At 47.4% G+C, this 12775-nt stretch overlaps 1 protein-coding gene across 6 annotated transcripts in view; it reads left to right on the forward strand.

Moving 5' to 3' along the window:
• CLK2 (CDC like kinase 2) overlaps nucleotides 1-12775 on the forward strand; it is a 167071-nt gene that overhangs the window by 50646 nt on the left and 103650 nt on the right. The window lies entirely within an intron of this gene.

The raw sequence follows: 12775 nt of genomic DNA on the forward strand, positions 1-12775 counted from the left end.
CCACTGAAACTTAGACCATCTCTGAAACTTATTAGGTAATGCTAAAGTTCAGCTTTGCAATGTTCCCTAAATAGCGAAGATGCCTTCCTTATCGTAGGAACCTTGGTGATTCTGACTTTCCCTCCATTGACATCATTGGGACCACACCCCCAACGTTTTGCTAGGATTTGGATTCCTGTCCTGACTTTAAAGGAAGTACTTTTGTGATGTGTCCAAGACTGGCTGATGGAAATGAATACTTTCCAAGTGTTTTTTTTAAAAAAGAGAGAAAAAATCTGTTTCTTTGGAATTTTCTTTTTGGAACCAATTAAAGTTTTCATATAACAAGAAAAAACTGAAGGCACAATCAACATGAGAAACCCACCCCTCAAAATACAAATAATACAAAGCATTCATATATCCGAAGACATGCACAGTACAATATATAAACCATCATTGATAAGAAAACACCCCACCCCCCTACCCCCAACCAAAACCTAAATATATATTTTTTTTTGTGTATGGTTTACAAAAAGAAACCTTTACAAAATCAGTAAAAAAAGACATGCATTACTATTACGTTACTGTTACATTGCAAATTGATTTCAGTTCATTACAAATAAGTTGAAAGAAACACGTATAGACCCACATATCCTTTTTCTGTCAATTTTGGGAGCATAAAAGAAATCAATTAAAAAAAAAAAAAATTTGTCATTAAAAGAGAATTTTCCCTTTACATATAAACAGATTTTTACGAGAGTACCAATTAAAATACCACATTTTTGTATGCATACATAAAAGGATCGATGGTATAGAGAGATATAGTTCATCATACAGATTCTTCAGGTAGAAGGGGGATACAGATCAAGAGATTTGATAAAGCCCGCCCCAGCAAGCCCATCTTTAATTTTGGAAATGGAAAGAGACTGGGACCAGATAACATTTTCTGCCCCTAATAGTCCCAGGGTGTTGAATCTCCCTAAGTAGGTATCTCTAAAACCTTTCAGAGAAACGCACTCTAAGGAAAAGATGGCGTATAGATTCAATTACCCCGGACATGTGGCAGAATCGACATAAGAGGTCCAAGTCACTGATCTCCTTCTTTCTATACAGAGCTTCTTTAGTTGGAGATTCCATCTAAGTTTAAGAAGTGAGTGGTAGTAGCGGTTAGGGAATTGAGTGAAAATAAAAGACAAGCATCCTTTTTTCTTATGGTCAAATTGCAAATCACCAAGAGATGGATAAGCATGCAATTTTTACAGCGTGTTACTCCAGTCGCAAGAGAACACATTTTTTGACTTTATTTGGGTTAGTTAGCAGGGTATCCCTATCCGTGGCAAGATCTGATGGTCTTATCGCAGAGGTCACTAAATCTCGAGAGATATACATTTTTGTCTAGTGATAACCGCGAGGAGAACAGCTTACCCAGATCAACATAGAGGGTATCCTGTTTAGGGGAAAGCAGGGCAGAAAAAAGTGTAAGGACTCTACATAAAATTCTAGCTTGCAAAGAGACTAAACCCAGTTCGTACCTAATGGCCACTATTGGAACACAATTAGGAAGTTTCATAATTTTTCTCCAGTAGATACCCTCAAGGGTGTCCCAGGAGGTCAAAAGAACTGGATAATGCAGTTCCATTCTGTGCATTAGTTTTGGAATCGCCTTTCCCTTGAAAAAATCCACTACAGGTTTGAAGGAAAACATGCCATATTTGTTCAACTTAATAGATTGGGAGATAAGCGGGAATATTTTATGTCTAAGGGAACGTCTTAATTCAATGGCCGATGGTTGGGCCAGAATAAGAAATCCCAGAGACAATTTTGTGTGCTCTGATATTTTCACCCCCAATTTGCCAGTTTTTTGTTACCGTTTCTCCCCCTAGAGAGGACCATTGTTCGAGTTTTACTTGGGTTGATTTTTAACCCGTTAAGAGATGCATATTCTTCAAATTTGCAGATAAGCCTTTGTAAGCTGACTTTAGTGTGATCGAAGAGAAGAAAATCGTCGGCATAAGCCAACCACGAGAGCCTGAGATCCCCCAATTTTGCATTTACCATGCCAGTATTTCCAAGAAATTCCCCCTACATCTGCCAAGTAGAGGATAAAAAGACATGGAGCTAACGAGCAACCTTGTCTGACCCCAATACGGGTCCTTATCCTTCTAGAAAGGATTCCTTTAAGATCAATCCTAATATGAACCCCTGAGTTCTCATACATAGCCATGATTAGAGAGAGACGACCTGCCGGTATCCCCCACTTAGTGCTTTTCCCAGAGTCTCGACCTAATTACTAGATCAAATGCATTAGATGGGTCCATTGAAGCAACATAAAGAGAACCACCATATTTTCCCCATGTTGAACTTTGTAGGGCAGTTAGGATAAGTCTGAGATTGGTTGAGTGGCCGACCCTGAAGCCGGTTTGTTGCTTTGGGAGAATGATTTTCCTTAATCCAAACATTAAGGTGGGAGAGAAGCATGGCGGCAAAGAGCTTCGATGAGAGCGATTGGTCTATAATTCTTGACCAAAGTTCGTAGACCTCTCTTAAAGATGGGGACAATGTGGGCGGTCCTGAAATAGCAGACAGAGGAGTTAGCCCAAATTTCAGGTTCTGCTTTAAATGTGTTTTTGTTAAGCCATTAGGACCACGGGCCCTAGATGTCTTAGATTTGACAATAAGACCAAATATTGTCTCATGGTCAACATCCGGCTTCCAATTAATTTTTTTTTGTATATATTTTTATTTTATTAAGGTCAACCAAACACACTACAACCGTTTCAAAACATAGAAAGCATCATATTTCAACACATTTTCAAACTCCCCAACTCCCCCCTCCCCCTTTAAACTAGAGCCAGTTCTCACATATCATTTACGGGAACATCACTGGGTGGGACACTACCTAGACTGCCATCAACCGGGTCCTCTGTTTCGTTGTCACCCTGGTGAGGGTTTGCCAACGAGGCCACCAATTGCCGCCAGGCCAACAGGGGCCCTACTTCTTCTTCGCCACCCCTGGTGACCGCTTCAAATCAGACTACGGATTCAGCTTCCGCCCATCTCAAGAGGTCTGTCCACCACAACTCCACCCTGGGTCTATGGGCCGCCTTCCAGCCCCTGGCGATCCTAGGTTTGGCCAAGACATAGGCCAGGTCCTTCATCTTGCTTATGTGTTTCAAATGCCGGGGTCTAGGGAATAGTCCAAGCAAGCATGACCAGGCCGATTTCACATCCAGCACTACCCCCCCCCCCCCCACCCCCGACTTGACCTCATTCCAAAATCTATGCACCTCCGGGCAAGCCCAAAACAAGTGTAGCAGTCCCGTGTTCACCTCCCCACACCTGGGGCATTGCTGTATAGCTGATCCCCCAAACTTTGCAATCTTCCCGGGGGTTAAATAAGCCCTGTGGGTAACATACAACTGAAGCTGTTGGAATCTCGCGTTACGGGACACCTTTTTATGGTACCTCTGGGCCCGTTCCCACTGCCCATCCGTCATGGGTCCTCCCACCTCCTCCTCCCAATCTTGTCTCAATTGGAGCAACTCCTTCCCTGCCCTTGCCCGCAGGAGCTCATATATCCTCGATATTTCGTGCCCGCCCTCCGATACATCGTACATGGTTTCCAGGGAGGCATCTGGATCCTCCGCGAGCACTGTCTCCGGCCATCTTTCTCTAGTCTTTTTCACCAGCCTAGTGTAGGTTATATATTGGCCACCATGTACTCCCGTCTCTTCCTGCAGCCGCTGAAGTCCACCGCCTCCCCTTCCTGCCATATGTCCCCGAGGGTGGCTAGGCCTACCTGTTCCCAGTATCTGCGGACCGATTCAAGTAGTTGGGAGTCGCTCCCACACAGAGCCGCCAAAGGGGCCTGCAGGGAGTATGGTTCCGAGTCCCCCCCGATCTTCCATGTCCTGTGCCAGATCTCCCAGCCCAACCTTAGTAACCGCCCCTTGCCCACCAGTTTATCTCTGCCCAACCACACCACTTCCATCAGAAAGTATGGGGCTGTATCTTCGCGCAGGAGCCTGGCTTCTGCCGAATCTTCAGTCGAGAGCCACCTGGCCACATACTGCAGCTGCCCCGCCAGGTAATAGAGTTCGAAGTTAGGCAGGCCTATCCCCCCCCTGTCGCACGGGTTCTGAAGCTTCCACAGAGCCACCCTCTTCCTAGAGCTGCCCCACACAAAACCCCTACACACGCTGTGAAGTTTCGCGAATAGGCTTCTGGGTATCAGAAACGGGACGTTTGTAAAAAAGTGCAAGAGTCTAGGCAGGACCACCATCTTGAGCAAGGCCGCCCTCCCCATCATGGTCAGGGGCAGGCTGGACCAAAACACCATACTGTTCCTAATCCCCTCTATCGCCTTTTCCGTGTTGTGCTTGTGTTCTGTCTCGATCTTGTGGTAAATGTTTATTCCCAGATACCTAAATGTTACGGGCTGCCATGGTATTGGCAGAACAGGCAGCCTCTGCACCGGGACGTTCCTATATCTACCCAAAGGGAACAGGCTGGACTTTCCAGGGTTCACCGATATACCGGAGAGGATGGCGTACCGTTCTATCACCTCTAGGACGTACTGTAGGTTTTCTTCTGGATAGCGTAAATAAAGGAGCATATCATCCGCATATAATATCAAATGCTCTCCACTGGCCGTGTTTATGCCCACCTCCCATATTGTTGACGCAGGCATATTGCCAGCGGCTCCAATGGCAGTATATATAGCATTGGTGTCAGGGACATCCCTGTCTGGTCCCCCTGCCCAGTTGCCAAGAATCTGAGACCGTGGACCCTCGCCATCGGGGTGCTGTAAAACAACTGTACCCATCTGAGGTATCCGGGTCCCACTCCATACACCTTCAGGACCGCTTTCAGCCAGGGCCATCGTACCGAGTCGAAGGCCTTGACCGCGTCTAACGACACTATGGCCAGCTCGCCCGTGTCCTCCTCAGTTTGGTCCATGACATGGTGTAGCCTCTTGTGGTTGTCGGTGATGTTCCTGCTCGGAACATATCCCGTCTGATCTGGGTGTATCAGTTTCTTAATCACCCTTTTCAGTCTATTAGCCAGCACCGCCCGTGAATATTTTGCTGTCCTGGTTGAGCATGGACAACGGTCTGTAAGACCCGCACTCCACGGCCGGCTTGCCTGGTTTCAAGAGTGGGATGATTAGGGCCTCACGGAGAGACAACGGGAGTTCTCCCTTCTCATAGGCCTCGTTAAAAGTGGCAAGCAGTGGCTGGAGCAACTCTTGCTGGTATGTTTTGTAGAACTCGCTGGGCAGCCCATCCGAACCCGGCGCCTTGCAAGTGGGCAAGTTCCGAATCACTACCTTCAGCTCATCCGAGGTGACGGGTGCGTCCAACTCAGAGCGTTCTAGATCATCTAAGGTGGGCAGCTCAATGTCCCCCAATGTGTCTAGTATGTCTTGACCCATATCCTCCCCCGTGTCCTCATACAAGTGTCTGTAAAACTTAAGGAATTCCTCATTTACCTCTTTCTGGGTGTTGCATATGCTACCTCCTTCGCCCTGAATCTCACTAATCACCGAGCGGGGGGGGGTCTCACTCTTGTACAGCCAAGCCAGCAATCTGCCCGGCTTATCGCCCCCCTGCGTGTATCCGCTCCGTATATTTCCTGTAGCTGAGTCTGCACAGTCTATCCCAGAGTGCACTACAGGACAACTGTAGCTCCTCTACTTTGGTTCTGTTATCATGAGCGGTGCTCACGCAACGCGTGAGCTCGTCTAGCTCTCTTTCCGCCTCCCGGAGCTCCCTTTCAACCCCCCCTGTAGCCCTTTAACTTGGGAAATAGCTACCCCACGCACCACCACCTTAAACGCTTCCCACAGTGTGCCCACAGTGCTTACGCTTCCCGTGTTTTTATCAAAATATTCTTCAATGGCGTCTCTCGGGCCCTCCCGAAACCCCTCATCCTGCAGAGCCTCGGTCCTAAGTCTCCATGTAGGGATCTGCGGGCGTGGGGGCTGGTGTCTCCAGTCTACCACCAAGGGCGAGTGGTCCGACAGCACTCGGGCCTTGTATTCTGCTCCTTCTATTTCTCTCACTATCCCGGCTGTTACAAACATGTAGTCTAACCTTGTGTACAAATCATGTGGCGCTGTGTAGTGTGAGTACTGTCTATCCGTGGGATGCAGCCTCCTCCACGCATCCTCTAGGCCTAGGTCTTTCAGTAGGGTACTCAGCACTTTAGCCGCCGGTGCCATTTTTCCTGCCCTATCCTTGGACCTATCCATACTGGGGTCTACGGTACAGTTAAAGTCCCCCCCCCCCCACACTACCGTACCCCCCCGCCAGGGGGCCACTTTTACCGTAGAGGGTCCTAAAGTAAGCCGCTGTATCGTTATTGGGGGCGTACAAATTTATGATGTGTATTTCTCTGTTTTCCAAGAGACCCGTTACCACCACCATTCTACCCTCCGGGTCCACCGTAGAATCAAGCACTCGAAACGGCACGTGGGGCGCCACCCAAGTGACGACCCCTCTGGCATACGCTGAGTACGCCGCCCCCACAACGGTGCCCTTCCATTTCCTCCCGACCACCTCCAGCTTTTCCCTAGTGAGGTGGGTCTCTTGCAGCAGGGCTATGTCACGCGCATCCTCTTTAAATACATCATCACTTTGTTGCGTTTAAGGTAGCTGTTGAGGCCCCGTACATTCCAGGTCACAATTCTGAGATTACCCGATGCCATCTAGTCGGTCTATCTCCGTCCCATCCCTCCCCATAATGTTCCCCATGTAGGGTCGTTTCTGGCTCCTTCTACTATTAACGAACCGTGCCCCCATCCCCCCTTCTCCAACCTCACACCACTGCACACAACTCCCCCTTCCCACCAACCCCCAACAATAGCCCAGCTCCATCCCTGGATCTCAGGCCTACCCACGTCTGGACCCGTCTCGTGACCAAGAACAAGGACCCCGCGGGGTGTCACCAATCTAACAGTGACCTAACTAAGTATACTACTATCTGGTGCAGAGGTTGCTCCCCAGGAGCTCCCAGTCATCTATTTAGGAGAAGTGAATTCAACGGGACCCGCCGGCAGATGCCGTGACGTCCCCCTCACAAGCACAATATCAAACTATATTCTAGTCTCAATGTCATAGCTATGGCCTCACGGGTGCCTCTACAGCGTGCTACTTATCTCCATCCGCTTCTGTCTGGGCATCCGATTCCTGTGGTCGACCTTGCATATCGAGCCATTCCATCGCGTCGCTCGGCGTCTCAAAGAAGAGGGATCTGTTCTTATGGATCACCTTTAACCTGGCGGGGTAAAGCAACATGTAGCGGTGGCCTGCCTCTCTGAGCCTCCTTCACCGTTCCAAAGTTCATTCGACTCCTTTGTACAAGCAGCGTGTAATCTGGATACGCTGTTATATTCGTTGACCCCCTTTCTATCGTGCCCCCTTTCCGGAAAAATTCGAGAATCTTCTCGCGGTCACGATAGTTCAAGATCTTAGCAATCAACGGCCGCGGGGGGGGCTCCTGGGGCCGGTCTCCTGGTCAGGGCCCTGTGCGCCCTTTCGACCGCGAACCCCTGGGTCAGCTCTCCGCCTGTGATCTCCTGCAAAAGCATGGTTTCAACGAAATCCGTGGGGTTCGATCCTTCATTCCCTCCGGTACCCCCACTATGAGGTTGTTGCGCCTGGCGCGCCCCTCCGCCTGCTCTGTCCTCCACGAGGGCATGAAGTTCCTTGGCGTGTGTATTGCACGCCTCCACGGTCGGGGCCAACTCCTGCTCCAGTTCCCCAGTGCGCTCCGCGATCGTTCGCACATCCTGGCGCAACAGGTTCACTTCTTCTCAGACCGCTCCTATCTTGAGGTTTAGGCCCTCTTGCAACTCTTTCATGGCCAGGCCCAGCTTCGTCTCCCAGGCCACCTTCAGGTCAGCAATTGCTGCCAGCACCTCCTGTATGGTACCCAGTGGGTCCGTCGCCGCCGCAGGGGTTTCTTTGCTCTTGCCCCCTTCCGCGCCCGAGGGCGACCTAACGTAGGTCTCCATCGTAGGCTGCTTGATTCGGGGTCGCACCACCTTGGAAGACATCCTGTTGCGTCGATTGGGCCCACGTGCCCAGCTGTATCCTCGCGGGTTCACTCTGCTAGTCCGCCACAACCCATGGCCTCTGCAGTAGGGGCTCGCCCTTATGTTCTTGCTTTCAGCCCAGGCGCATGCGACCCGTCTATCTGGTTGGGCTCGCCCACGTTCCGACCAACCTTGTCTTCCTCAGATCGTCGGACCTTTTATGGCCCTTTGTCCACAGGCGGCCATCTTGGGTGCTCCCCTTCCTTTGCGCGACCGCCAACTTCTTCGGGGTCTAGTTCCGTGAATATGCAGTCCCGCCGTTGGGGAGGGCACACACCGTATGCCCCCCACTTTCATACACCTTTAGATGCACCGTGGGCTCGAAAGTCCGCCAAAAACAATCACTTTTTTCCCAGGATCAGGATCGGATCATCGGGAGCTCCTCCAAGGAACGTCCTCTCACGTAGCCATCAAGCCACGCCCCCTCGCTTCCAATTATCATTAAGAACATACTCCCTCTTTGTACAGAGTTGTATCCCTTCTCTCCCCGTATCAAAAAGTTCTGTGTAATGCTCAACCCATTGCACCTCAGGCATAGCATTCAACTGGTCGACCACTGCCACATCAACCTGGCCTGAAAAAAATATTCCAAAAAGCCCCGTTATCTCTTTTGACTAGGACTCTAAGCATATGCTCTGCGTCATTTTGTAGCAAACTAGATTTTCATGATTTGCAATAATTTTTATACTTTTGACGAATAGCTCTAATCTGTTTTTTTGTTATCACAGTCAATATCGAGGAAACGGATCTCTCTAAGTTTCCGAGTGTGGGCCTTTTCAGTGGCCAACTCCTGGTCAAACCTATGGGTATGAGATTTTCTAGGAATACCCTTCCTTAGTTATGTTACATTGCATTTATATAGCGCCTTATATGGTCTGAAGGCGCTGGTAGGTTGAACGCCCTTGGGAACCGAAGTTCAGGTCAGTAGAGAGTAGAGGGAGTCAAAGGTGCGTGTGAGCACCGGATATGTGTGCAGCTGATGTGGTGAACCAGAAATACTACTATGAAGAGCATTAAGAAAGCTATCAAAGTAAAGGATATTAAATACTACTTGTTTCCAAGAGAAAAGTGTTAAACGAGGAATCAGTTTAGTTAAGGAGATTAATATTGTCAGGTGACCAGCGTACTCCTGTCCCTTGTCCCACGGTATTAAGGTTGCGAGGCCCCCCAGCGGGGAGAGACTTCATGGGAGAAGAGAATGTAACCAGCAATGAGCCATGGTCACTCCATGGGTTAAAGTAGACCTTGACCTCAGACGAGAGAGGGAAGAGAGAATGGTCTACATAGACATAGTCTATAGTAGACGTTGATAGACCTCTATGCCATGTAGGACAAAGAGGGAGAGTAGCAAAAGACCATTAAGACATATTAAGCCAACCGAGTCCAAGGCAAGATTCCAAAGTCTGCCCCATACGTATTTCTGGCCTTGCCGGTTGTCGGCCTCCAGAGCCAAACCCATATCGACAGTTGGCCTCGGACGAGATGGAACAATCCGAGTTAAAATCGCCAGCCAGGATCAATTTCCCCCTGGGATATAAGGATCTCCATGTAAGTACCATATCCGTTAAACGTTCCAAAAAAGGCTCAAGGGAAATCATGCCTTTGTGCCAATATACATTAATCAGGAGGAGATTAACCAATTTATCGAGGGAGGTGGCCTCCATAGCCAAAATGCCAAATGGCGTGTCCGTAAGGACCTTATTCCTAAAGCCAAGAGAAGCTCTAAATCCGATAAGACCCCCAGAGGATCTCCCTCCTGAGCTAGATTTAGCATTTTGGGAATGGATATCAAATCAATCAACAGGAGGTTAGAGTAACCAGGTTTCCTGTTAAAAAACATCTGAGGCAGTAATCATAAGAACTGTATCAATATTCGTGAAACGGTGGGAATTGCCCCTGGAATTCCAGGAGAGAAAAATGAATTTATTCAGGACCTTAACATTAGTAAGAATACCGGAGCACTTAAAGGGCTCATTTCCACAAACCTGAAGTGACCTGGGCCCAGTTTCTAGCATTACCATTGAATCTGGGCTTAAATTGCCTCCGTTGATGTGCTGATCTTTCCGGGTGATAAACCATGTTAAGGTTTCCCCTATAGTCTTCACACCCATCATTTTTTCCGGGATGTTGATTGGATTGTATCAAATTTACTTCAAAGCCAAGTTGCATTAGACCTTCCTTTTGACCCATAATTAGTTCAAGTACCACTCAAGATTTTAAAATAATGTTGCTCATATCTACCCGTCCTTGGGTAGGAAAAAAAATCCTTTCCATATCGTAGCTAGAAATAAGTGAGAGTGAGGGAGGTTGGTGAAATGTTTTTTTAAATATTTCCACGATTAAGACAGATAGGCATGTCTTGGCCCATAGACTAGTAAGCTGCAGAATTTCCATAGGATATTTAGCCTCAGCAGGTTGAGGTAGTGAGTCAGTAAGGCTTTTTGTAAACTGACTTAAAGAATCAACTTCCAAATCAGTACCCCTTGCGCCCCTTAATATAGTCCTATTTTGGGTTACATGAGGTCCCACAGGAAATCTCATATAAATTGGGAGAATTCCTATTTTGGGAAGGTTCAGGCCCAATGGAAGCACCTGCAAGGCCATTAGTAGAACCTCCACTTGGGGGCTTTGAGTGAGCAGAATTAAAGTTGGGAACATATAGACCTTCCAATGGTCCAAGTCTCCCCCACGATAAAATCTGTATTGGTCAAATGACCAGCAGAATGGCATAACAAGTGACCATTTACAGAAGAAAGAGTTGTTATAGAGGCCCTATCCTGAGATGAGCAAAAGTCTAGTTAACATCAACCCCAATAAGTGAGTTTGTGCTAACCAGATCCTGAAATAGTTGTTTCACCATGTCAAGATTAACAAGATTGGCCATTGCAGGGATGGTATTAGGCTCAGGGTGGGTAGAATTTAAACCAGTTGTAGAGTTGCACGTAGTAGTTGAGGGATCTACATCCGAATCAAGTGACAGCGAGTTACATACGGTTTGTGTATTCAAAGTGGCTGTGGCAGAGTTATTAAAGGCTCCGGTTGATTTAAAATTATTTTTGGGTGGCATATAGCGTTGGTTTCCTCCACCCGCATTATATTGTCCACCACCTCTGGGGGAATATTGTCCTTTGGCATGGAACTCACTGCCATAGCTTCGGATTGACCAGAGACAGCTAAAATAGTAGGTAAAGGAGATGATCCGACGGAAGCAGCGGTACATTAAAAGTAGCGATATCAGTTACCACTGTTTCCACCAGAATCTCAGCCCCCTTCAGAGGTGTAGGAGTTCTAGCACACACAGGGGCACATGCCAAGAACCAGTTTTAAAAAATGTTAGTACATTTTTTTCAGATTCTTCTGGTTTAGTTTTCTTTGTTTGTTGATTATATTTTTTTTTTTACCTATATGAGCAAAGCCCTTTAAGGGTACCGTTTCTTTTGTGAGATCAATAAGATCAATAAGATCAATAAGGTCAAACGGCTTCTCCAATAGATCAGATGGAGAAACAAAAGAGGGGGCAACAATGTTATCTTTATGTGATTCAACCATTTTTGATGAGAGAGATTCACAGCAGAGTCCCTGAGAAGTGGAACCAGGGAGTTGGCCCCTCTTGGACTTTTTCCTCTAAACGGTTAGTAATCACTTTTATGGGGGAGGCAGAGTTTTGCATCCGGGGCAGGGTCCACTGAAAAGCCCTCGGCATTCATGGGGGGAATCTGAGAAGATTGTACACCAGTACCCCTGTCCGGACAGGGAATAACCGTAATAGCTGGGACCATATCCAGAACGTCCCCCGGGGTACTATCCTTTACCACATTAAGGGCTTTTTGAACCTGGGGCCCTTCCATACTAGGGTGGCTAGAAGGAATAGTCTGGGTTCTGTTTTGTTATAGAGGGATTATCTTCCTTAATAATTTTAACCAACTCTTCAAATCTGTCTAGTCCTTCTAGCCTAGAATAGATTTCTGCAAGTAGGAGAGAATGAGATCTAACCTCTGACCAAATGTTATCATACAGAGTTGCAAACGAGCAAAGAACCATATTCAGTGCTGAGAGTGAGGGTTGAGTTAATTTCATTCTATCATCCGCCTATTTAAGGGTATGGTGCATAAGACTCACTGGCACGATCCTTTTGTATATCTGGGAGTAAGCCCCTTTCTCTAAGCCAATTTTGCTTCTCTGTGTACTCGTCGATAAAATTGGTGAGTTCCGATGGAGAGCCCATGTAGGGAGCATCACAGGTTTGCTGGGTTACATCATTTATATTAGGAGTTAGGTTCCAACTCACTCTGTTATTGCCTTAGCAGCACATGCTATAATGCTAATATCAATATCATTATCTGCAAGATCTTCAGTCTCCAATTTCTTTGCTACATTCGCCAGATGGGTATGATCCAAGGTAGCCACTGTTAAAACTTAGTGCAGAGGTTTAATGAGGGTACTAGTGGCAGTCCTTTTTCCAAAAGAATTGGAGATTTTTTTTTCCCTTGGATAGGTTTACCGTGGGTACCCATACTAGTTAGTTTTAGGTGTATGAAGTAATGATTTTGATTTTGTGAGTGTGGTTTTGAAGACGAGGGGTTTCAGAGTAAGAGCAGTAGCTACAGAAATGGCAGAAAGATTAACATGAATAGAGGAGGTATGGTTATCCTCCCCACCTGAGGATACCTCTGGTATTGGATTGACAGAACAAACACC

Source organism: Ambystoma mexicanum, chromosome 1p, assembly GCF_040938575.1.
Source record: "Ambystoma mexicanum isolate Mex_15411 chromosome 1p, UKY_AmexF1_1, whole genome shotgun sequence".
In the NCBI taxonomy this organism is placed as follows: domain Eukaryota; kingdom Metazoa; phylum Chordata; class Amphibia; order Caudata; family Ambystomatidae; genus Ambystoma; species Ambystoma mexicanum.